A 26,635-nucleotide genomic window follows, 5' to 3' on the forward strand; every position below is an offset into this window, starting at 1 on the left:
TGGCCGAGCAGGCATGAGGAGCCGACTTTGCGGAACAGCGGAAGAGTCGGCCGTTCAGTTCACTGAGCCTGCTCCATCATTCATCTCGATCATGGCCGATCTTCCCATTTACCAAAGCAGTCATATTGGACTCTTAACGTTAACTCAGTTTTCTCCCTACCACAAATGCAGCCGGAGCGGCTGAGCCTGTCCCCTGCACCTTCAGTTTTCATCACTTCCACATCCCCAAGCTCTTTTTCTTTTAATTTAAAGTACCCAATTCTTCCCCCCCCCCCATTAAGGGGCAATTCAGCGTGGCCAATCCGCCTACCCTGCACATTTTTGGGTTGTGGGGGTGAGGCCCACGCAAACACGGGGAGAACGTGCAAACTCCACACAGACAGTGACCCGGGGCTGGGATTCGAATCCGGGTCCCCGGCGCCGTGAGGCAGCAGTGCCCCAGGCTCCTTGATGTGTGTAATATCTAGAAGCCGGTCACTGCCCCATCTTGGTGTACTCAATGAGTGAGCCACCATACACCTGCACCTCATTGGCACTCGTGCCCACACCCAAAATGCTTTTTAAAAAAAAATTAATAAATTCAGAGTACCCAAATATTTTTTTCCAATTAAGGGGCAATTTAGCATGGCAAATCCACCTACTCTGCACATCTTTGGGACACGGGGGGAATGTGCAAACTCCACACAGACAGTGACCCGGAGCTGGGATCGAACCGGGACCTCGGCGCCAAGAGGCAGCGGTGCTAACCTCTTCACTACCGTGCTGCCCCCCCCCCAAATGCTTTTTAATGAAAACCTGAGGGGGAGTTTTTTTTTAATAAATTTAGATTATCCAATTCATTTTCTCCAATTAAAGGGCAATTTAGCGCGGCCAATCCACCTACCCGGCACATCTTTGGGTTGTGGGGTGAAACCCACGCAGACACAGGGAGACCTGATCGGAAAGTTAACGCATTTGAGGGTTTTGCTTCCAAAGCGAAACAGTGCGCGTCGACGCAAATAAAAGATTTTTAGAAAGCACAGGAAAGTTTTTTTAAAAAAAAAAAGAGGGCAACACAATGGTTGGCGCTGCTGCCTCACGGCGCCGAGGTGCCAGGTTCGATCCCGGCTCTGGGTCACTGTCCGTGTGGAATTTGCACATTCTCCCCGTGTCTGCGTGGGTTTCGCCCCCACAACCCAAAGATGTGCAGGGTAGGTGGATTGGCCTCACTAAATTGGAACAAAAATGAATTGGGTACTCTAAATTCATTAAAAATAAAGTTAAGAGTGCAGTCTGGTGGTGGTGGCGGCTGCTAACCTTGAGGCCCCTCTGGCTGCTGCAAGAGGCTGTCTGCTGTTTACATACAAACACAGGGCAGGGGTGGGGGGGGGGGGGGGGGAGAGGAGGGTTGAGCGGGGCTGTCAATCAGGCGGCGGGACCCGCCCATTGGCCGGCGGCAGGGCCGTGCCGCCTTCCCATTGGCCGGGCGCCCGTCAATCAGCCGCCGGGCCTCACATCCGGTTTCCGTCCCGGGAGAGGGCCGTCCCGCCCGTTCCGCTCCCGGTTCACAACTTTCAGCCAGTCAAAAAAAAACATATATATATATATATATATATATAAAAAAACACAACCCGCTCACCGGCCGGGAATGTCCGTCTGCGTCCCGACTGAAAATACCGGGCGGGGGGAGAAGAAGAAAAGTCCGTTGGTCCGCGAGCCCGAGCCACCCCCACCCCAGCTGAGGAAATTTTAAACGTCGGGAGGACCTCGTCGACCGAATTGCAAAGAGGAAAAGAAAGAAAATCACAGGTCGGTCGGTATAATATTTTTGTTTTAAAAAAAAACACAAACCTTTCTCGGGGAATCTACTCGGCGGCGGCGCGCGCTCCCGCTCGGCGGCGACTGGCGTCCAGACCGGAAGTCAGCCCGCCCCTGATTGACGGGCGCGCTCCACCAATGGGGGAGGAGGGGGCGGGACCACCACGGCTCTTAAAGCTGCAGCGCCCCCCCCCCCACACACACACACACCTCTCCGGGCTGCCAATAACAACAACAACAACTTGCATTTCCATTGCGCCCCCAACATACATCACAAGAGATGGCATGGGATAGCCAATTCTTGGACTCTGAAATACTCCTATCATAAAAGCAAAATGTATACATATTTTTAAAACTTAAGAGCACCCAATTCTTGTTTCTTTCCCAATTAAGGGACAATTCAGTCCGGCCAATCCACCTACCCTGCACATCTTTAATAATAATAATCTTTATTAGTGTCACTAGTAGGCTTACATTAACACTGCAATGAAGTTACTGTGAAAAGCCCCTAGTCGCCACACTCCGGCGCCTGTTCGGGTACACAGAGGGAGAATTCAGAATGTCCGATTCACCTAACAAGCACGTCTTTCGGGACCTGTGGGAGGAAACCAGAGCACTCGGAGGAAACCCAACAGACACAGGGAGAACATGCAGGCGCCGCAAAGACAGTGACCCAGCCGGGAATCGAAGCTGGGACCCTGGTGCTGTGAAGCCACAGTGGTAACCACTGTGCTACCATGCTAACCACTGTGTGGCCTAGCCTGCACATCTTTGGGTTGTGGGGGCGAAACCCACGCAAACACATGAAGAATGTGCAAACTCCACACGGACAGTGACCCAGAGCCGGGATCGAACCTGGGACCTCGGCGCCGTGAAGCAGCAGTGCTAACCACTGCGCCGCCGTGCCGCCTCTTTTTTTCCCCCAATTAAGGGACAATTCAGTCCGGCCAATCCACCTACCCTGCACATCTTGTAATAATAATAATCTTTATTAGTGTCACAAGTAGGCTTACATTAACGCTGCAACGAAGTTACTGTGAAAAGCCCCTCGTCGCCACACTCCGGCGCCTGTTCGGGTACACAGAGAGAGAATTCAAATGTGCAATTCACCTAACAAGCACGTCTTTCGGGATTTGTGGAAAGAAACCGGAGCACCCGGAGGAAACCCACGCAGACATGGGCAGAACTCCACACAGACAGTGACTCAAGCCGGGAATCGAACCCAGGTCCCTGGCGCTGTGAAGCAACAGTGCTAATCACTGTGCTACCGTGCTGCCCATAGATTCTGGGGGTGAGACCCATGCAGCCACACGGGGAGTTAAAAGCAATAATAATAATCTTTATTAGTGTCATAAGTAGGCTTGCATTAACATCGCGGTGAGGTTACTGTGAAAATCTCCCAGTCGGCACACATCAATGCCAGTTTGGGTACCCGGAGGGCAAATTCAGAATGTCCCATTCAGTTAACCGGCATGTCTTTCGGGACGTTCGGCACGTTCTTGCTGCGGGCCATGACATCAGGTGGACCACAGCACTGGGGACCCGGGTTCGATTCCAGCCTCGGGTGACTGTCCATAAGACACAGGAGCAGAATTAGGCCATTCAGCCCATCGAGTCTGCTCCGCCATCCGATCATGGCTGATACGTTTCTCATCCCCATTCTCCTGCCTTCTCCCCACAACCCCTGATCCCCTTATTAATCAAGAACCTATCTATCTCTGTCTTAAAGACACTCAGTGATTTGGCCTCCACAGCCTTCTGCGGCAAAGAGTTCCACAGATTCCCCACCCTCTGGCTGAAGAAATTCCTCCTCATCTCAGTTTTGAAGGATCGTCCGTTTTGTCTGACGCTGTCCTCTCGGGTTCTAGTTTCTCCTGTTAGTGGAAGCATCCTCCCACATTTCCTCCCACCTGATGAGTTCAGTTCCAACAACACTCAAGAAGCTCAACAACATCCAGGACAAAGCAGCCCCGCTTGATTGCTCCTCCTTCCACAAACATCCAAACCCTCCACCACTGACGAACAATAGCAGCCGTGTGTACCATCTACAAGATGCACTGCAGTGACTCACCAAGGTTCCTTAGGCAACACCTTCCAAGCCCACGACCACTACTATCTAGAAGGACAAGAGCACCAGATATCTGGGAACACCACCGCCTGTAGGTTCCCCTCCAAGTCACTCAACACCCCCACCCTGACTTGGAAATATATCGGCCGTTCCTTCACTGTCGGTGGGGCAAAATCCTGGAACTCCCTCCCTAACAGCACAGTGGATGTACATACACCTCAAGGGCTGCAGCGGTTCAAGAAGGCAGCTCACCACCACCTTCTGAAGGGCAACTAGGAAGGGCAATAAATTCTGGCCTAACCAGCGACGCCCACATAAGACCATAAGACACAGGAGCAGAATTAGGCCATTCAGCCCATCGAGTCTGCTGCGCCATTCAATCATGGCTGATATTTTCTCATCCCCATTCTCCTGCCTTCTCCCCGTAACCCCTGATCCCCTTATTAATCAAAAAATCACATCCTGGAAATGAATTAATAAAAAATGTTTTATAATTTTTAAAGTCCAAAGACAGACCGGTTAGGTGGACAGGCCATGCTAAATTGCCCCAAAAACCAGAACGATCTGAAAACGGAAACGCAATCAACCTAGGCAGTTTTGAATAAAGGATACTCAACCTTCAGCGTTATGGGCTATTGTTTGCCTCTTGGCCCAAGTTTACAGATGATCGCATTGCCCTGAAAGGTCGTCGACCTGTGACGTTGACTCTGTTCCTTTCTCCACAGATGCTTTCGGACCTATTAAGTATTCCCTGCCCAGCATCTGCAGTATTTCATAAATGCATAGAAGTAACAGTCCCCCAGAAACAGGCCATTCGGCGCACCTGGTCTATGCTAGGGTGGGAAAATGGGGGGGGGGGGGGGGGGGGGGGGGGCTCACCATCCATCCTATTTTGATGCCCCCTGCATCCCTCGCACCCCCCCGCCCAGTCTCAAGCACACCCAGCCTTAAAGTCCAGCCCCACGTTATAAGTTACAATCGTTTCACCTGTATCGTCATCACAATTCGGTACCCGCCACCAAGATGCGAAACAGTCATTTAGCGGCACGGAACCTAAATATTGCTGAAAAGCCAGGCATGCCGCCGAGAGGTTTTGACATCTGACAGCCCCCAGTGCAGTATTGAGGGAGTGCCGCACTGTCAGCGGAATCCCCCCTTTCAGATTAGATGTTGAACCGAGGATCTGGCATCGCAGGCGCATGTTTTTTTTTTTTTAAATAATTTTTTATTAAAGGTTTTCATAAAATATCAATAACAAAATTGGGGCAGCACGGTAGCATTGTGGACAGCACAATTGCTTCACAGCTCCAGGGTCCCAGGTTCGATTCCGGCTTGGGTGACTGTCTGTGTGGAGTCTGCACGTCCTATCCGTGTGTGCGTGGGTTTCCTCCGGGTGCTTCCCACAATCCAAAGATGTGCAGGTTAGGTGGATTGGCCATGATAAATTGCCCTTAGTGTCCAAAATTGCCCTTAGTGTTGGGTGGGGTTACTGGGTTATGGGGATAGGGTGGCGGTGTTGACCTTGGGTAGGGTGCTCTTTCCAAGAGCCGGTGCAGACTCGCTGGGCCGAATGGCCTCCTTCTGCACTGTAAATTCTATGATAAAATGAGAAAGAAAAAAGAACCCAACAGGGTTAAGAACAAAACACAATCTAAAAAAGCAACCCCCCAAACCCCTCCCCCCCTGTACATAAATAATAAATTAACATTCACACCCCGACTTAACACAACAGGTGTATACACCCCCTCAGACCCTCCAGTGTAAATAACATAAACAAAAATAGAGTAAACCCCCCCCCGAGCTGCTGCTGCCATTGACCAATGTCTATCGTTCTGCCAGAAACTCTAAAAATGGTTGCCACCGCCTAAAGAACCCTTGTACCGACCCTCTCAAGGCGAATTTCACCCTCTCCAATTTAATAAACCCCGCCATGTCACTGATCCAGGATTCCACGCTTGGGGGCCTCGCATCTTTCCACTGACGGAGAATCCTTCGCCGGGCTACCAGGGACGCAAAGGCCAGAATTCCGGCCTCTTTCGCCTCCTGCACTCCCGGCTCCTCTGCCACCCCAAATATTGCGAGCTCCCAGCCCGGTCTGACCCTGGATCCTACCACCCTCGACACCGTCCTCGCTACGCCCTTCCAAAATTCTTCCAGCGCTGGGCATGCCCAGAACATATGGGTGTGATTTGCTGGGCTCCCTGAGCACCTAACACACCTGTCCTCACCCCCAAAGAACCGGCTCATCCTTGTCCTGGTCATGTGTGCCCTGTGCAGCACCTTAAACTGTATGAGGCTGAGCCTCGCGCACGAAGAGGAAGAATTCACCCTCCCTAGGGCATCTGCCCACGTCCCCTCTTCGATCTCCTCTCCCAACTCCTCCTCCCACTTCCCTTTCAACTCCACCACCGAGGCCTCCTCCTCCTCCTGCATCACCTGGTACGTTTCCGAGATCTTCCCCATTCCCACCCACCCCCCCGAGAGCACCCTGTCCTGTACTGTGTGTGGCAGTAGCCGCGGGAATTCCACCACCTGCCGTCTGGCAAACGCCCTTACCTGTAAGTACCTGAAGGTGTTCCCCAGGGGGAGCCCGTACTTCTCCTCCAGCTCACCCAGGCTCGCGAACTTCCCGTCCACAAACAGGTCCCCCAACTTTCGTATCCGTGCCCTGTGCCACCCCAAAAACCCTCCACCTGTTCTTCCTGGGGCGAACCGGTGGTTCCCCCGTAATGGGGTCCACGCCGAGGCCCCAACTTCCCCCCTATGCCGCCTCCACTGCCCCCAAATTTTGAGGGCCGCCACCACCACCGGGCTTATGTTATACCTCCCTGGAGGGAGCGGCAGCGGCACCGTTGCCAGCGCCCCCAGACTCATGTCCACACAGGACGCCGTCTCCAGCCTCTTCCATGCAGCCCCCTCCCCCTCCATCACCCACTTGCGCACCATCGTCGCATTGCCGGCCCAGTAGTACCCACAGAGGTTGGGCAGCGCCAGCCCCCCCCCTATCTCTTCTCCGCTCCAGGAACACCCTTCTCACCCTCGGAGTCCCTCGCGCCCACACAAACCCCATTATACTCCTGTTAACCCGCCTGAAAAAAGCCTTCGGGATAAACACGGGGAGGCACATTTTGATTGACTGCACCCTACCCGCCAAGGACAGCGGCAACGCGTCCCACCTCTTGCACTCCTCCTCCATTTGCTCCACCAGCCTTGTAAAGTTAAGCCTATGCAGGGCCCCGCAGCTCCTGGCCACCTGGACCCCCAAATATCTGAAGCTCCTCTCCGTCCTTTTTAGTGGGAGCTCGCCAATCCCACTCTCCTGGTCCCCAAGCTGAACTACGAACAGCTTGCTCTTCCCCATATTGAGCTTGTACCCCGAAAAGTCCCCGAATTCCCTAAGGATCCTCATTACCTCCGGCATTCCTCCCACCGGGTCCGCCACATACAGCAGCAGGTCATCCGCATAAAGCGACACCCTATGCTCCTCCCCACCCCGCACCAACCCCCTCCAGTTCCTCGACTCTCTCAGTGCCATAGCCAGGGGTTCAGTCGCCAGTGTGAAGAGCAGGGGGGACAGGGGACACCCCTGTCTCATCCCTCAGTGCAACCGAAAGTACTCGGACCTCCTCCTATTTGTGGCCACACTCGCCATCGGGACCTCATACAACAGCCTAACCCACCTGACAAACCCCTCCCCAAACCCGAACCTCTTCAGCACCTCCCACAGGTACCCCCACTCTACCCTATCGAAGGCTTTCTCAGCGTCCATCACCACCACTATCTCCGCCACCCACTCCCTCGCCGGCATCATGATCGCAGGCGCATGTTGCCATCGTTCTCCCCACAGTGTCCTGCCCAGGATTTACCCCTCAATCGCCATCACTAAAACAAAAACAGGTAATGTGGGTATTGTCACTATCCTGCCCTGTTGTGGGATCTTGCTGTGCACAAATCGGTTGCTGTGTTTTCTGCATTGCAGCAGTGGCAATACTGGAAAAGAATATTTCATTGGCTGTAAAGCGCTTTTGCATTTCCTCTTGGTGATACGTGCTCTGATACAAGTCTTTCCTTTGTTTGGGACGGCACCTAATTGCCTTTTCCAAAACAAATTTAGAACAACTGAGAAATTCAAAGTGTTCTTGCCTCCAGCAATGCCGCCACCTGGTGGGCCTCATGAGGGAACACGTCAGCGATTATAGAATCCCTACAGTGCAGAAGGAGGCCGTTCTGTAATAATTGTGACGACAATAAAAGAAGAGAAGGAGGCCGTTCGACCCATCGAGTCTCCAACCACCATCTGAAAGAGCACCCCACCTCAATGTTCCTCCACCGATGCTGCCAGACCTGCTGTGTTCATCCAGCAATTTCTGTTTTTATATTAGAAAATCTAGGATTGTATACCCTGGATTTTGCAAGGGTGATTTGATCAAAGTTTCCATGATATGCCGGTTCGGTGGGATGGGCGGCACGGTAGCACAGTGGTTAGCACTGTTGCTTCACAGCTCCAGGGTCCCAGGTTCGATTCCCGGCTTGGGTCACTGTCTGTGCGGAGTCTGCACGTTCTCCCCGTGTCTGCGTGGGCGCTCCGGTTTCCTCCCACAAGTCCCGAAAGACGTGCTGTTAGGTACTTTGGGCATTCTGAATTCTCCCTGTGTGTACCCGAACAGGCGCCGGAGTGTGGAGACTAGGGGATTTTCACAGTAACTTCATTGCAGTGTTAATGTGAACCCACTTGTGACAATAATAAAGATTATTATTGTAATTATTATTACGGGGACAAGGGGTGGGGAGTGTGCCTCGGTAGGGTGCTCTTTCAGAGGGTCAGTGTAGATGGACCGAATGGCCTCGTTCTGCGCTGTAGCGATTCTATGAATCTATATTAAGGGGAATTGAGAAGGAAAATAGAGGGGAACTAATTCTGCTGGTTTGAGAGTCTCTCTGTTCTCTCCCTCTCTCTCTCGTCTCGCGAATCAAGGAGGCACTTGCCGCAGAGTTCATGGCAAGTGCTTAGGGTGGGGTGGGGGGGGGGGGGGTGCGGTGTTGCGCTGCAGCTACCACAAGCTTCTGGCTGACCAGGAGATTCTTCCACTCTTACCGCCTGCCGTAGGCACATTGGAAGGAATTACAGATTGAAAATCAACATGCCTGACCACACCACACACCTTCCGTGGCCATCATGTCCTGGGGTGGGACATTAGGAGAGTCTGGGACTAGGGGGCATAGTCTAAGAATTAGATTCAGACCTTTCAGAAGTGAAATTGGGAAAGACTTCCACGCAAGCAGTGCAAAAAGTTTGGAACTCTCTCGCGCAAATGGCAATTCACGTTAGATCGAATTTTTAAACTCATTAAGGAGATGTGGATGTCGCTGGCTCAACCAGGGTTTATTGCCCGTTCCTAATTGCCCCTTGAGAAGGTGGCGGTGAGCTGTCTCTGAACCTTTGCAGTCCCTGTGGCGTCGGTACACCCACAGTGCTGTTTGGGAGGGAGTTCCAGGATTTGACCCAGCGACAGTGAAGGAACGGCCGATATATTTCCAAGTCAGGGTGGTCCCTGACTTGGAGGGGAGCCTCCAGGTGGAGCCGTTCCCAGGTATCTGCTGCTCTCGTCCTTCTAGATGTTAGATATCGCGGGTTTGGAAAATGCCGCCGAAGGAGCCTTGTGCTTTTGGATGCCAACGGAAGAGAAGATCCCGTTTTTTTTATATACCAGTGCGAGCTGGCCTGACGTTGGTGGGTGCACCGACACGGGAAGCTGCATTGACACATGCTGCCCAGCAGGTGTCACCACTGACTGTGGAGGGGAACACCACAAAACTGGAAACGTCCAGACTGTCCCTGCCAGTATCCAGAAATAATTAGAATCATTGAGCCCCTACAGTGCAGAAGGAGGCCATTTGGCCCATCGGGTCTGCACCCAATTGCGCGCACATGACTGGCACTCTCCAGTGTGTGACAACTTGAGTATGAGTCACCCACACTTAGGTGAAAGTCTTATTACTGCGATGATCATTCTGCACGTGTCCTCACACAGAATAGAAGTACGCAGCACGAAAGGAGGCCTTTTGGCCACTCGTGTCTGGGACAGCTCTTTGAAAAAGCCAATTAGTCCCACTACCCATACTCTTCCCCCAGTAGTCCTTTTCCAGTATGTATCAAGTTCCCATTTGGTATTCCGATTGAATCTGCTTCCACCTCCCTTTCAGGCAGCACCTCCCAGACAATTCACAACAACTCGCTGCGTAAAATAAATTCTCCTCATCTCTGATTATCTTCAACCCGTGTCCCTCCTGCTGCCGAGTACAGTTTCTCCCTATTTACACGATCATTTGGAAAATGCCGCCGAAGGAGCCTTGTTGGGTTACTGCGGTGCATCTTGTCGATGGTACACACGGCTGCCACCGTGCGTCGGTGGTGGAGGGAGTGAATGTTTGTGGATGGGGGGAGCTATCGAGCGGGGGCTGCTTTGTCCTGGATGGTGTCGAGCTTCACGAGCGTTGTGGGGGCCGCGCTCCTCCAGGCAAGTGGAGAATATTCCATCACACGCCTGACTGGTGCAGATGGTGGACAGGCTTTGGGAGTCAGGAGGTGAGTGGCTTGCCGTAGGATTCCCAGCCTCTGGCGTTGTTGAATTTAATCTTTTAATCTTTAATCTTTTTTTTTAATTGTCACAAGTAAAATTGAGATTGATAGATATTTGTTAACCATAGATATTTTAAGAGATAGGGTGGGTACATCAGCCATGACCTTATTGCATGACAGAACGGGCTCGAGGGGCTGAATGAGATCCTCCTGTTCTCTCTGATTGACTGGGAGGTGGGGAATGAGGATAAGGATTAATGGACTCCCGTAAAGGATTGAGGAGACTTGATAATGCTGTTGTTATGCGTGTAATTCCCTCACGCCCAAAACCTTTCTGCCCTTGCAAATGTCCACATTCCGTGTGCTTTTGGATGCCAACGCAAGAGAAGATCCTGTTTTTTTATATACCAGTGCGAGCTGGCCTGACGTTGGTGGGTGCACCGACACGGGAAGCTGCATTGACACATGATGCCCAGCAGGTGCCACCACTGACTGTGGAGGGGAACACCACAAAACTGGAAACGTCCAGACTTATCCAGAAATAATTAGAATCATTGAGCCCCTACAGTGCAGAAGGAGGCCATTTGGCCCATCGGGTCTGCACCGACCCTCCGAAAGAGCGCCCCACCTAGGCCCCCTCCTCGCCCCATCACCGTAACCTGCACATCTTTGCACACTAAGGGCAATTTATCAAGGCCAATCCACCTAACCAGCAAACCTTTAGACTGTGGGAGGAAACCGGAGCACCCGGAGGAAACCCACGCAGACACGGGGAGAGCGTGCAGACTCCGCGCAGACAGTCACCCGAGGCCGGGATCGAACCCGGGTCTCTGGCCGCTGTGAGGCAGGCTGTGAGGCAGCAGTGCTTACCGCTGTGCCACCGAGCTGCCAATTGAATGTTGTGACATTTCACGAGCTCATCCAAGTACTTTTTAAAGGTTGTGAGGTTTCCCGCCTCTACTACCCTCCCAGGCCGCGCATTCCACACTCCCACCAACCTCTGGGTGAAACCATGTTTCCTCAAATTCCCTTGCAACCTCCTGCAGCGCCAACCACTGTGCCACCATTCCGCCGAAGAATAAAAAGACAAATTTCGAACAGAAGTGCCCCGTATGTTCATGTGCATAGGCTTTTGACGGCGGCAGGACATAATGAAAGAGCACTTTGCAAAGCATATGGGAAGTTGAACTTCATAAGTGGAGGCCCTGAATACAAAAGCAGGGAGGTTATGGCGAACTTTTAGGAAGCAAGCGTCAGGCCGCAGCTAGGCTAATGCGTCCAGTTCTGCTCACTCCATTTATTGGAGAAGGTACCTGAGAGCGTGCAGATGGGAATTATCAAGGAATGGTTCCAAGGATGAGGGCTTTAACCTCCGAGGTGAGGGCTGGAGAGGCTGGAGGTTGTTCTCCTTGGAGTGACAGAGGTTGGGGGGAGAGTTGATAGCGGGGAACAAGATTATGGCACGTTTACATAAGGTAGAGAAAGAGACCCTGTTTCCATTGACTTGGAAATAAATATGCAGAGGTAGAGCGGGGGACTGGGCCAGACTGGATTACTCTACACTACAGCGAGCTGGCAGAGATTGGGCCGGGGGGCCTCTGTGATTCAGTGAAATTCTGTTTCCCTTTGACTGTTGGTTCAATTTCTATTCCCCTTTCAGCGCCACCTGTGATTCTGTGGGTGGCAGGCTTGCCTCTGAGTCACGGGGTCACAGGTTCGAGTCCCACTGTAGCCATCAGAGCCCCATATCGAGGTTCGCACTCCCACCACAACGCTGAAGGAGTGCTGCCTTGTCAGAGGTTCCACCTTCAAGCTATTACAGATGATCCCCGGCCTTCTCTCAGATGAAGATAAAAGATCCTGTTGCACGATTTGAAGAAGAGCTAAGGAGTTCTCCCCGGCGTTTTAGTCAATGTTTGTCCCTCAATGGGGCGGCACGGTGGTGCAGTGGTTAGCACTGCTGCCTCACGGCGCCGAGGACCCGGGTCCGATCCCGGCTCTGGGTCACTGTCCGTGTGGAGTTTGCACGTTCTCCCCGTGTTTGCGCGGGTTTCGCTCCCACAACCCAAAGATGTGCAGGGTAGGTGGATTGGCCACGCTAAATTGCCCCTTCATTGGAAAAAGAATAATTGGGTCCTCTAAATTGTTTGTTTTTTCAAATCAACGTCATGAAAACAGATGATCTGAGCGCCAACACATTGTTGTTTGTGGGGGCTTGCTGTGCGTAGAATGCAGCCAGGTTTCCCTAGATTGCAACAGTGACTGACTGCATTTCAAGAAAGTGCTTCATTGACTGTAAAGCTGGAGTGCCGACAAGTGGCCCTGCACCACCGCCTCAGTCATTCTGAAAGAGTTCCTTTGACGCAGTGTCTTGTGCTGGTACCTGCATTACTTACAGTAAACCCCCACAAAATGGCACATTGGTGTGTGCACTTTCTCGGGCCTGTTTCTGTCTTCTGCGGAAACCAGGTTTCAGATCGGTGAGCAGAATTCGATACCATTGCGTAACAGAGCACCAATTGCGCGCACATGACTGGCACTCTCCAGTGTGTGACAACTTGAGTATGAGTCACCCACACTTAGGTGAAAGTCTTATTACTGCGATGATCATTCTGCACGTGTCCTCACACAGAATAGAAGTACGCAGCACGAAAGGAGGCCTTTTGGCCACTCGTGTCTGGGACAGTTCTTTGAAAAAGCCAATTAGTCCCTCTACCCATACTCTTCCCCCAGTAGTCCTTTTCAAGTATGTATCCAGTTCCCATTTGGTATTCCGATTGAATCTGCTTCCACCTCCCTTTCAGGCAGCACCTCCCAGACAATTCACAACAACTCGCTGCGTAAAGTAAATTCTCCTCATCTCTGATTATCTTCAACCCGTGTCCCTCCTGCTGCCGAGTACAGTTTCTCCCTATTTACCCGATCAACACCCCTCATGATTTTCAGCACCTTGATTGAATCCCTCCTTAATGTATCCATACATATAGTTATATTAACACCGTAACTTGGTGCAGCATTACTCTCCCAGCTACACCATCTGTTTCTTTTTCTTTAAGTTTCCATTTGTTTACCTGCTACGAGTGGCTCTGGAAGCTTCTAGTTGTTAACTAAATTATTTCCAAGGACAGGACTGAAACACAAATTGTCATCATCGTGCCTCAGTAGCGTGCCGCCCTCCCCCACTTGGCAACCCGTCAAAGTTTCCTTGTTCTTTTTGAGTACTTTTTTGTTTAATAGAACAGTTGCAGCACAGGAGGAGGCCATTCTGTCCATCGCTTCCGTGCTGGCCCTCTGCAAGAGCAACTCGCCTTGTCCCCCTCACCCCAGCCTTTGCCCCATAGTCCTGCAAAATCCTTTATCTTCAGGTAATGAGCCAATTCTCTTTTGAAAGCCACGAGTGAATCTGCCCCCCCCCCGCCACCATATCTGACAGGGCGTTCCAGGACCTCAACGTGTAAAGAAAAAAGCTTTCCTCAATCGCCATTGGTTCTACACCATCCGGAGCTCCTCACCTTCCTCTATGGACTTCCGGATGTCCTAAAGCCCTTTTCGGCCAATTAAGGTCGGGATTTTACGGCCCAGCTTGCCAGCAGGATTTTCCAGTCGTTTTTCCCCCCCCCCCCAATCCGGTGCCACATCTGACGAGAGGAATGCAATTGGCCTTTGATGCTGGCGAGACTGGAAACATCCCATTGGCAGCAAATAGCGAGCAGGCTCTGCTGTCGGGAAACTTGCCGGTGGGGGCCTGGAAAGTATTTTTCCTTTAAGTGTAGTCGCTGTTATAATATAAGAAATAGGGGGAAGGGGGTGGCACGGTGGCGCAGTGGTTAGTATTGCTGCCTCGCGGCGCCGAGGTCCCGAGTTTGATCCCGGCTGTGGGTCACTGTCCGTGTGGAGTTTGCACATTCTCCCCGTGTCTGCGTGGGTTTCGCCCCCACAGCCCAAAGATGTGCAGGGTAGGTGGATTGGCCGAGCTAAATTGCCCCTTAATTGGAAAAAATGAATTGGGTACTATATAAATTTTTTTTTAAAAGGTATGCGTGGAAATATAACATGATGGTGTATTGGGGATTAGGACATGGATAGGAAACTACGGGTGGGATTTTCCAGCCTCCTGACTGCGGGATATTCTGGTCACGCTGAAGTCAACCCCCTGCGGGTGGTTCCCTGGTAATGGGGACGGCAAGCCATGCAAATTGCCAATGACTTTGGCAGACCGCCAATAGCTCACCGCAGGAAAGTCCCGGCCTAAGATATGGAGGTATTGCTTGAGTTAATACCGACTTAGCAGGTTCGAGTCCGGCCTTGGGTGACTGTCTGTGCGGAGTCTGCATGTTCTTCCCCTGTCTGCGTGGGTTTCCTCTGCGTGCTCCAGTTTCCTCCCACACTCCAAAGATGTGCGGGTTAGGTGGATTAGCCAATGCTAAATTTCCGCATAGTGTCCAAAGATGTGCAGGTCAGGTGAATTTACGGGGTTCGGGCGGGGAAGCGGGTCTGGGCTCTGTCAGAGGGTCGGTGCAGACTAGATGGGCCAAATGGCCTCCTTCACTGTAGGAATTCTATGGACAGCAAGGGATCAGTGCTGGGTCCACATTTGTTCTCAACACATGGACACTTCTGAATGGGAAACCTAGTGTCATGAGACAGCAGCAGAAAGCATTCGATGGTCCTCAATTGGTCTGCATCTCTCCCAGTAACAAGTTTAGAATGTCACTTTAAATAATAATCAAGTATCAATAATCAAATAAATAATGATAAGCTTACGGAAGAGAAACAGATTATAGACAATTGGGAAGATCCTTGAGATAGGCATATGTTAATGTACATTCAAGGGAGTTGATGGGAGCAGACAACCGAATACACAAGGCATAATCAAAGAACAACAAAGGTATCATTGCCCGTTTCCTGAAAAACCAGGAGGGGCAGTTACCAACCAGCAGCCTGAGAAAGCAGACAGGCCAAGTTTCCAGCCACCAAGCCTGAAGGTCAAATTTACAGCAACAAGCTTATCAGTCTTAGAGGCAAGGCCGTGCAGAAAACCTTCGTAACAGCAGTTTTAAAATATCTTTGCTGGACCAGGAAAAAGACGGTTCCCAGGTTGAGTATAATCCCTGTATTGTGTGCTAACTATAGCTGGTTATTCAATTTGAATGTTGTTTAGGGAGCAGGGGAAGTCTTATAGAGTTCATGTATCATAGATACATTGTGTAACATGCGGTATGTTTTATAGAAACTGTGTGTGTTTAATAATTCATACATCTTAAATTGTGTGGGCGTAGAGTAGTTTGTGTGTATTTGTCTTTTCTTTACTTTAATAAATAGTCTTTAATAATTGTTACCCGACGATTGGGCTCTTTATTCTCACTGGGGAGTCCCTTGTCTCCTCACATCGAAACAAAATAAAACTATACACCCCCACAAACAAACCAATGTTCCAAGTTGGGATACCTTCACAAATAACATCAGCATGCTCGTGACATCATTATGGATTGGAGATAGAACCTCCATCTCCCACTTATACATGCAAAGAATGGTCCAGGTTCGAATCCCCAAGCAGTGAACTGATCTCAACCAGTGTGGTATTGTGAAATTCCTGCAACAGAAACAGTTACATATTCAGCTATGGATTCATTTGGAATTCCAACTGCACGAGCTGTTAAACGCAGAACTTAGGGCAGCATGTGCCGCAGTGGATAGCACTGGGACTGCGGAGCTGAGGACCCGGGTTTGAATCCCGGCCCTGGGTCACTGTCTATGTGGAGTTTGCATATTCTCCCCATGTCTGCGTGGGTTTCACCCCCCCACAACCCAAAGATGTGCAGGTTAGGTGGATTGGCCATGCAAAATTGCAACTTAATTGGAAAACAAATAATTGGGTACTCAAAATATATATGAAACCCCCCCCCCCCACAGATCTTTTAGTATCTCTTCCTAGCAGACTCCCTCTGCTGGTACATATATATATATATGGATGCCTCAAATGGACAAAATGCACAATGCAATTTTCAGTACACACAGTGGTGCTTGCAGAGGGCACCACAATTGTCTAATAAAAGCAAAATGCTGTGATGCTAGAAATCTGAAATAAAGACAGAAAATGCTGGATAAATCCGGCAGGTCTGGCAGCGTCTGTGGAGAGAAACAGGGTGAACATTTTGAGTAAGTGGCCCTCCATCAGAACTGAAGAAAGGTAGAAATGTAAAGGATTATATAGTTGGAAAGGGGGCAGAGGAGGCAGAATAGAAGAACAGGGATAAGTCGGGGCAAAGGAGAGATTGACAAATTTGTCATGGACATAAGACAAAGGGAAGTGTTAATGGTGCCATTAAGGGATGAAGAGTGCTAATAGTAGCAAAAGGTAAGATAGCCAAATGTGTCAATGGGAGCTGCTGAACAACATGGTGGCCATGTGGGGGAAACCACAATTGTCTGTAGGTCTCTTAGGTTAAGGGGGGGGGGAGGCACTTTGTTGCTTCTCAGCATGCTGTGGCACTGGGGAGTGGCTGGAACATGCCCAAGGGGTTGAATGGCCTCCAGCTTCAATGTTCCAAAGTTCATTAGCATGCTGCTGTTTTTTTGAAAAAGGGACACGCGTATTAAGCTTTTTGTGTCTCCATAATAAAGAGGAGTCACCCAGTGACTCCTGCCCAGGAGGGGAATGCAATGATGTTGCCCATCTATAGAATCCCTATGCAAAAGGAGGCCATTCGGCCCATCGGGTGCACCAAGCCTCTGAAAGAGCATCCTACCTGGGCTCACTCCCTCTCCGTATCCCGTAACCCCACCTTACCTCCATATCTTAGGACACTAAGGGGCAATTTAGCATGGCCAATCCACCTAACCTTCACATCTTTGGGTTGTGGGAGGAAACCGGAGCACCCGGAGGAAACCCACGTAGACACAAGAACATGCAAACTCCACGCAGACATTCACCCGAGGTCGGAATCGAACACAGGCCCCTGCGCTGTGAGGCAGTAGTGTTAACCACCGTGCCGTTCCTTTGGACAGATGTTGCATAAACATGGGCATAATGGTCTAGGTGGGGCATCCACCGCCTGTAAAAGTGTAGCCAACAAGGATGCTGATAGGATGGTGTTGGGGGCGAGGGGGTGCGTAGGAAAGTCCCGACGGACGCAGGTCTTGTGTCTGATTCAGTGACTGGGCTGCCTCGCTCTGATGGGACTTTTGGTTTGTGTCTATTGGCATACCCGCCGAGTCTTCAGATGACGAGCCTGCCTCCTCAGCCACCATGAGATTATCACTCGGAATAAGCAAAAGATGAATCAGTTATTCAGAAGCGATGGGGCGGGAAGGCGGTGGGGGAGGGGGGAACAGGGCTGGTCATGCAGCTGTGACTCATGAAGTGTTTCAAACAAGATTTGCGATGAATACACGAGGGTAACGCTGGTTCCTAATGTGCAGCATAAACGAGAAACCACACACGCTGTGGGATGACGCTGGGAGAAGTACCACCTCTCGTCCTCTCCGTCACATCACAGCGGCCTTTGTCTCGCAAGGAGACAAAGACTCTTCATTAGACCGGCCGGCACCATTCGGTTGTGTTCAAAACCGGGAAGCGTGATTTCTGGCGGGAAGGTCATCAAAGCCCCTCAGTTTTGCCCCTCAGTCAGAAGGCTGAGTGTTCATGCCCTGCTGCTGAGGACCTGGGCCAGGCGGAGACTCGCAGAGCCAGTACTGAGGGAAGGCTGCACTGTTGAAGGTGTCAGCTGTCAGGTTCATGTGCCTGCTGTCTCAGATCCACACGGCAGCATTGCAAAGAAGAATGGGGAACCCCCCACACCCCCAACCCCAGCCCTTGGGTCTCTGATCAAAATTTACCCTTCAATCGGCATCGGAAATAAATGCTATCTGGCCATTATAATAATCTTTATTATTGTCACAAGTAGGCTTACATTAACACTGCAATGACGTTACTGTGAAAATCCCCTAGTCGCCACATTCTGGCACCTGTTCGGGTACACAGAGGGAGAATTCAGAATGTCCAATTCACCTAACAGCACAGTCTTTCGAGACTTAGAACATAGAACATAGAACAATACAGCGCAGTACAGGCCCTTCGGCCCACGATGTTGCACCGAAACAAAAGCCATCTAACCTACACTATGCCATTATCATCCATATGTTTATCCAATAAACTTTTAAATGCCCTCAATGTTGGCGAGTTCACTACTGTAGCAGGTAGGGCATTCCACGGCCTCACTACTCTTTGCGTAAAGAACCTACCTCTGACCTCTGTCCTATATCTATTACCCCTCAGTTTAAAGTTATGTCCCCTCGTGCCAGCCATATCCATCCGCGGGAGAAGGCTCTCACTGTCCACCCTATCCAACCCCCTGATCATTTTGTATGCCTCTATTAAGTCTCCCCTTAACCTTCTTCTCTCCAACGAAAACAACCTCAAGCCCATCAGCCTTTCCTCATAAGATTTTCCCTCCATACCAGGCAACATCCTGGTAAATCTCCTCTGCACCCGCTCCAAAGCCTCCACGTCCTTCCTATAATGCGGTGACCAGAACTGTACGCAATACTCCAAATGCGGCCGTACCAGAGTTCTGTACAGCTGCAACATGACCTCCCGACACCGGAACTCAATCCCTCTACCAATAAAGGCCAACACTCCATAGGCCTTCTTCACAACCCTATCAACCTGGGTGGCAAATTTCAGGGATCTATGTACATGGACACCTAGATCCCTCTGCTCATCCACACTTTCAAGAACTTTACCATTAGCCAAATATTCCGCATTCCTGTTATTCCTTCCAAAGTGAATCACCTCACACTTCTCTACATTAAACTCCATTTGCCACCTCTCAGCCCAGCTCTGCAGCTTATCTATATCCCTCTGTAACCTGCTACATCCTTCCACACTATCGACAACACCACCGACTTTAGTATCGTCTGCAAATTTACTCACCCATCCTTCTGCGCCTTCCTCTAGGTCATTGATAAAAATGACAAACAGCAACGGCCCCAGAACAGATCCTTGTGGTACTCCACTTGTGACTGTACTCCATTCTGAACATTTCCCATCAACCACCACCCTCTGTCTTTCAGCTAGCCAATTTCTGATCCACATCTCTAAATCACCCTCAATCCCCAGCCTCCGTATTTTTTGCAATAGCCTACCGTGGGGAACCTTATCAAACGCTTTGCTGAAATCCATATACACCACATCAACTGCTCTACCCTCGTCTACCTGTTCAGTCACCTTCTCAAAGAACTCAATAAGGTTTGTGAGGCATGACCTACCCTTCACAAAGCCATGCTGACTATCCCTGATCATATTATTCCTATCTAGATGATTATAAATCTTGTCTCTTATAATCCCCTCCAAGACTTTACCCACTACAGACGTGAGGCTCACCGGTCTATAGTTGCCGGGGTTGTCTCTGCTCCCCTTTTTGAACAAAGGGACCACATTTGCTGTCCTCCAGTCCTCTGGCACTATTCCTGTAGCCAATGATGACATAAAAATCAAAGCCAAAGGTCCAGCAATCTCTTCCCTGGCCTCCCAGAGAATCCTAGGATAAATCCCATCAGGTCCCAGGGACTTATCTATTTTCAGCCTGTCCAGAATTGCCAACACCTCTTCCCTACGTACCTCAATGCCATCTATTCTATTAGCCTGGGGCTCAGCATTCTCCTCCACAACATTATCTTTTTCCTGAGTGAATACTGACGAAAAATATTCATTTAGTATCTCGCCTATCTCTTCAGACTCCACACACAATTTCCCATCCCTGTCCTTGACTGGTCCTACTCTTTCCCTAGTCATTCGCTTATTCCTGACATACCTATAGAAAGCTTTTGGGTTTTCCTTGATCCTTCCTGCCAAATACTTCTCATGTCCCCTCCTTGCTCGTCTTAGCTCTCTCTTTAGATCCTTCCTCGCTACCTTGTAACTATCCATCGCCCCAACCGAAACTTCACACTTCATCTTCACATAGGCCTCCTTCTTCCTCTTAACAAGAGATTCCACTTCCTTGGTAAACCACGGTTCCCTCGCTCGACGCCTTCCTCCCTGTCTGACCGGTACATACTTATCAAGAACATGCAGTAGCTGATCCTTGAACAAGCCCCACTTATCCAGTGTGCCCAACACTTGCAGCCTACTTCTCCACCTTATCCCCCCCAAGTCACGTCTAATGGCATCATAATTGCCCTTCCCCCAGCTATAACTCTTGCCCTGCGGTGTATACTTATCCCTTTCCATCATTAACGTAAACGTCACCGAATTATGGTCACTGTCCCCAAAGTGCTCTCCTACCTCCAAATCCAACACCTGGCCTGGTTCATTACCCAAAACCAAATCCAACGTGGCCTCGCCTCTTGTTGGCCTGTCAACATATTGTTTCAGGAAACCCTCCTGCACACACTGTACAAAAAACGACCCATCTATTGTACTCGAACGACATCTTGTGGGAGGAAACCACAGGGAGGACGTACAGACTCCGCACAGACAGTGACCCAAGCCGGGAATCGAACCAAGAACTCTGGAGCTGTGAAGCAACTGGGCTAACCACTGAACTACCGTGCCGCCTATTATTGTATTTCTGTTTGTGGGAGCTTACGGTGCACAAATTGCCTCATTTCAAAACTCGATGGCTGTAGAGCACTTTGAGATGTCCTGAGGTGGTGAAGGATAGTTTGTAGGTGCAAGACTTTCTTTCTCCGATGGATCCAGTCCAGTTTCACAGAAGTGTCCTGCGTTGTCTATTTGTTCATCAGCGGATCTCACTTCACGTAAGCAAGAAGGCCCCATCCTCATGTTCTCCGTCTTCCGAGAAGACAAGCTAAATCCATTGATATCCCTCATTCACACCAACCCCCCCCACCCCCTCCAAACCCGCATCCCTCACCGCAGGGAAGGACAAGAGCAACATGGGTATTGAGAACACCGTCACCTGCAAGTTCCCCTCCCAGGTCGCCCACACTTGGGACCTATACCCGTCCGGTTCCTTCATTGCCGCTGCGTCAAACTCCTGGAATTCCCTGCCAGACAGAAAGTAAAGAGTGAACTTGCATTTATATAGCGACTTTCGTAATCTCAGGCTGTTCCAGCGCTTCTACTGAACAAAGCCCTGGGGTGGCTGTGTGCATTTCAGGACACTGCACCTGGCGACGGAGGTATTGGCATCGGAGCGAGTACAGTGTAGATTGACCAGAATGAGATCCGGGCTCCAAGTGGTGAACTCTCCACCTCCCCAGTCGCATGTTCCTCGGCAGCGTGCTGTCAGAAGGAGAGATTAAACAAACTAGTGGCGTATTCCCTGGCATTTAAAGGGGTGATTTGATTGAAGCTTTCAAGACATCTAGGCGGACAGATCGGGCAAAGAGAAGGAAACTATTCCCGCTGCTCGAGGAGTCTGGGACTAAGGGGAGTCTCAAAATTAGAGCCTGACCTGTCCAGGGTGAAATTAGGAAACACTTTTCCACAAAAAGGGTGGTGGGAGTTTGGAATTCTCTTCCTCAAGTGGAAATTGATGCCCCATTAAGCGTTCATTTTAAAACTTTAAAGGCCGGGATTCTCCGACCTTTCTCGCGCCTGGGGTCCTCCAGTTCTGCCGAAGGTGGAAGGAGCTTTGGCTGGCCGGCATGCCGAATTCCCCGTTCTCACTTGCAACGGGCGAGCTGGCAGAACCCCGGCCGAAAGCTGAGCTTGTTGCAATTTGTTGGCGGGGCGATAGGGCGGGCAAGAGGGCCTACAGAGAGTGCTCTTTCAGAGGGTCGGTGCAGACCCGGTGGGCCGATTGGGGTCCTTCTGCACCGTAGGGATTCCACTAAGTGTTCTGTGAAGTACGACAGGATATGGGACGAGAGAGGATGGTGGAACAGGCTGGAGGAGTTCAATGGCCTCCTCCTGTTCCAATGTCCCCCACCGCTCTGTGGCCAGTTGAACACCTTTGAAGTGTATTCACTGGTTCTTTTTCTTTCTTTAAAATAAATTTAGAGTACCCAATTCATTTTTTCCAATTAAGGTGCAATTTAGCGTGGCCAATCCACCTAGCCTGCACATCTTTGGGTTGTGGGGGCGAAACCCACACAAAGACGGGGAGAATGTGCAAACTCCACACGGACAGTGGCCCAGAGCCGGGATCGAACTGGGACCTCGGCGGCGTGAGGCAACAGGGCTAACCCACTACGCCACCTATATTCACTGGTTAACGTAGAGAAAATATGCCTGAGTTTCCTGGGCTTAGAGGGCAGGGGCGCCAGTAGTCAGGGGTAGCCCACACACTGCAGTTTGGGCACCCCTCAGCCGGTTGGTGACAATCCCCTGTAGCGATCTGGAGGCCACATTTACCGTTTAGTCATAAGGACTGAGACGGGGAACTGAAATGTCAGCTCTCCTCTCACCTACAGCTTGGGCTTTCCCCAGTTGAGCGTCTAACATCTCAAACATTCTCTTTTTTTTTAATGTATGAACTTCTTGCCTGTGGGCCCATTAGAGTTGAAAGAAAGGCCTCACATTTATATAGCGCCTTTCACCACGTCCCAAAGCACTTTACTTTTGCAGAGGAAAGGAGGCTGCCAATCTGCGCACAGCAAGATCCCACAGACCGCAATGCTATAATGACGGGGTCTCACCTGAGCTTTTCGTGATGTTGGATGTGGGATACACATTGGCCCAGGACACCGGGGACAACTGCCCTGTTCTTCGAGTAGTGGCCATGGGATCTTTCTGTTCACCCGACAAGGCCTCGACCTAACACCCTGTCTGAAAGGCGGCCCCATGGGCAGAAATCTAGGACGACAGCTAACTCTGGGCATGAAAATAATATTTTATTTGAACGCTCCCATTTATTGGTTCTAAAAGCACCAGAGGTGGGATAAACGAAAGGCAGTTTGACTGATGACCATCATTCAATCAGATAATTAAGAGCCTGTCCCCTTTCTAAATGGTGCAGGAAGATGGAGCATTGTAACAATGGATGGCCAATAGCGGGAGCGTGGGGAGTGAGGTGGCAGGACAAGAGGTCATGTGATGTAATCTCCAGGAATAGGTCCAACCAGAGTTGGCAACTCCAATTAAGAGCGGGTGGTCAAAGTTTTATTTTCTTTCGCTTATTATTGGGTTTCAGAATATCATTGGCGAGGTCACCAGGTATTGCCACCTCTCGGTGCTCTGAGGAGGGGGTAAGAGGCCTTCTTCTTGAAACACCAATTATCACGGTGGTTAGCACTGCTGCCTCACAGAGCCAGGAACCCGGATTCGGACTCTGTGTGGAGTCTGCACGTTCTCCCCGTGTCTGTGTGGGTTTCCTCCAGGTGTTCCGGTTTCCTCCCACAGTCCAAAGATGGGCAGGGTAGTTGGATTGGCCATGTTAAATTGCCCCATGGTGTCCAAAAATGTGTAGGTTAGGTGGGATTACAGGGATAGGGCGGGGAAGTGGGCTTAGGTTAGGGTGCTCTCTCAGAGGGTTGATGCAGACTCAATGGGCCAAATGGCCTCTTTCCACATTGTAGGGATTCTACGATTCTTTCTTTGACACAAATGAGTTCCTCACTAAGCCACTTCAGAGGACAATGTAGGCTTCGGAATGGAGTCACATATAGGCCGAGAACTTGGCAGTTTCCCTGCCCAATGGCGCATGACGGAATTGTTCTCCATGTCAAACCAACAGCTTCACGCCCACCTTTACCGACGCCTGTGTTTTATTTCTGGGCATTTAAAACTGAATTCAAATTCACAAACGGCCTTGCTGGGAATCAAAGTGATCTTCACTGCCTCGACCATCACCTCAATTTTGAAACTCTCACCTTTGTTTTTGAACCCCTCCAGCCCTACTATGCTCTGAGATCTCTGCATTCCTTCAATTCTGCACCTCTTGCACACCCCCAATTTTAATCGCCCCACGGCTGGTGTCCGTGCCTTCAACTGCCTGGGGCCTAAGCTCTGGAATTCCCTCCCTAAACCATTCCACCCCTCCCTGCTCCTTTAAGACACTCCTTAAAACCTACCTCTTCACCATACTTTTATCCTAATATCTCCTTGTGAAGTCGGGTAGCAAATTTTGTTTGACAACATTTGGGGGTGTTGTACAATGTTAAAGGTGCTACACAAATGAACATTGTTGTTGTTGATTGTATGGTTTGCTGCCTGTTGCATCTAATACTACCAGGCGGCACGGTAGCACAGTGGTTAGCACTGTTGCTTCACAGCGCCAGGATCCCAGGTTCGATTCCCGGCTTGGGTCGCTGTCTGTGCAGTTCTCCCCGTGTCTGCTTGGGTTTCCTCCCACAAGTCCCGAAAGACGTTCTTGTTAGGTGAATTGGACATTCTGAATTCTCCCTCTGTGTACCCGAACAGGCGCCGGAATGTGGCGACTAGGGGCTTTTCACATTAAATTCATTGCAGTGTCAATGTAAGCCTACTTGTGACTTATAGATTATTATTATTATTCATTTGCCTCGAGCTTTGCCTCGAAGCAACTTTAACATAGAAGGACGATCCCAGGGCGGCACGGTGGCACAGTGGTTAGCACTGCTGCCTCACGGCGCCGAAGACACGGGTTCGATCTCGGCCCCGGGTCACAGTCCGTGTGGAGTTTGCACATTCTCCCCGTGTCTGTGTGGGTTTCGCCCCCACAACCCAAAGATGTGCAGGGTAGGTGGATTGGCCACGCTAAATTGCTCCTTAATTGGAAAAAATTAATTGGGTACTCTAAATTTATATAAGAAGAAAAAAAGAGTCTGGAATGCGGTGAGGGCTGTTCCACTCAAAGCTCTCAAAGGGGAGTCAGGAAAAGGAAGAATGTTCAGGGTTACGGGGAGAAGAGTGGGAGGAGAGGCACTGAGCGGATTGCCCTTTCGGAAAGCCGGTGCAGACACGATGGGCCGAATGGCCTCCTTTTGTGCTGTGGCGATTCCATGACCTCTCGATTCTCCTGCCACGTCGCCGCCTAGGCTCAGCGCATCAGTAACCCCTCCCCCGTGGTCCAACACCGCTGCCCATGAAAGAAAAACGACTCCGACTCAATCCAAACCAGGACGACTGCCTCGTCTGCTGCGTGACACCTTTAACCGGTCATGCATCTGGCGGCACATCTCCCTCATTTGCTGCTGGGTCAAATGCCACCATTTAACCTGGTGGAATGGCGTTTTGATGAGTATGCGTGCATGAGGTTCTAACGCCATCAAAATCAATTCCCGCCACTTGCTGTTGGGAAGCTCGATCTTCTTCCAATCTGCATATAATTCCTTACTTTCATCCCGCTGTTGGGAAGCTGACATCCCGCCTCCTGCCCGGTTAAGTGGGCCAGCCTGCCCGCCTCGTTTCCCGCTGCCGACAGCAGCTCAAGATTCCAGCCAAGGTGAGAAGCCACTGGACTGTGACAAGAGAAACCATTGTTTATTTTTACACAATTTCCCATTTGTGATATTGGAATCCCTCGCTCATGCGGTTAAAAACAAACATTAAAGGCGTGAGTAGATTGTGCGGTTTGTTGGAGCAATCAGCGCAGAGGTTTGTTTGTGTGTGTGTGGTAAGGTATGGACCCTGGAAGATATGTGTCACGTTGGGTCGTTACCACAGCAACCGGGCTGGCTCTGGGCCAAACTAGGCCGAGAAGTGGTAGTTTTGCTGTTGACATGTTCCATTGACTCATCTGTCATTTCTCAAATTAGTATTTTTTTTTTCCAACCCCTCTCTGGCCCACCACCAGCAGGTTATAAATAAAACGGAAAACATAAAATGGCACCACGGAGGGGTTTCACAGTCTTCAAGAATTTCCAACTGCAGATTCATGGTGGATTGTTTTAAACTTTGGAGAAGAAGTTTTTTTTTTGCCTTCCCCACCCCCCCTTGCTCTGTCTACGCCTACACCCCTAACGAGAGAAAGTCACAAACGTGTCGCTGGTTCATTGTGCGGCAAAGAGCAGCAAGAAACCAGCCAATTTCCTGTTTGTTTTTTTGAGTTGCATGGGCAGGCAGCCTGGGGACAGACAGTCTAACCTCAGCCCTGAGCTCAGTCACAAATCAAAGCATCTTACAGAGGATTCACGGCATCCAAACAGGTCATTTAGCCCAAGCTGTGCAGGCTGCTGTTCATCCTCGAACCTCCTCCCATCTTTCCTCATCCAATCTATCATCGTTACCCTCCAATTCCCTTCTCCGTTGAACCCTTGTCTAGTTTTCCCTGTGATAGTGAGTTCCACATTCTCCGGAA

General features: G+C 50.4%; 2 protein-coding genes across 3 annotated transcripts in view; one reads left to right on the forward strand and one right to left on the reverse strand.

The window, feature by feature from the left end:
- Positions 1 to 1,905, reverse strand: part of LOC140402335 (BTB/POZ domain-containing protein 7-like) — a 91,753-nt gene extending 89,848 nt beyond the window's left edge. Inside the window, exon 1 of one of the 2 annotated variants that reach the window (XM_072490046.1) lies at positions 1,831 to 1,905. The gene's annotated coding sequence lies outside the window, so the exon portion shown is untranslated. Of the gene's footprint in view, positions 1 to 1,618; positions 1,708 to 1,830 lie in introns of those variants that run through there. The other variant, XM_072490047.1, reaches the window with a different exon arrangement.
- Positions 1,630 to 26,635, forward strand: part of LOC140402336 (proteasome subunit alpha type-6-like) — a 102,575-nt gene continuing 77,569 nt past the window's right edge. The window contains exon 1 of the mRNA XM_072490051.1: positions 1,630 to 1,788. The gene's annotated coding sequence lies outside the window, so the exon portion shown is untranslated. The remainder of the gene's footprint in view (positions 1,789 to 26,635) is intronic.

The sequence above is a fragment of the Scyliorhinus torazame genome, chromosome 25 (assembly GCF_047496885.1).
Source record: "Scyliorhinus torazame isolate Kashiwa2021f chromosome 25, sScyTor2.1, whole genome shotgun sequence".
In the NCBI taxonomy this organism is placed as follows: Eukaryota; Metazoa; Chordata; class Chondrichthyes; order Carcharhiniformes; family Scyliorhinidae; genus Scyliorhinus; species Scyliorhinus torazame.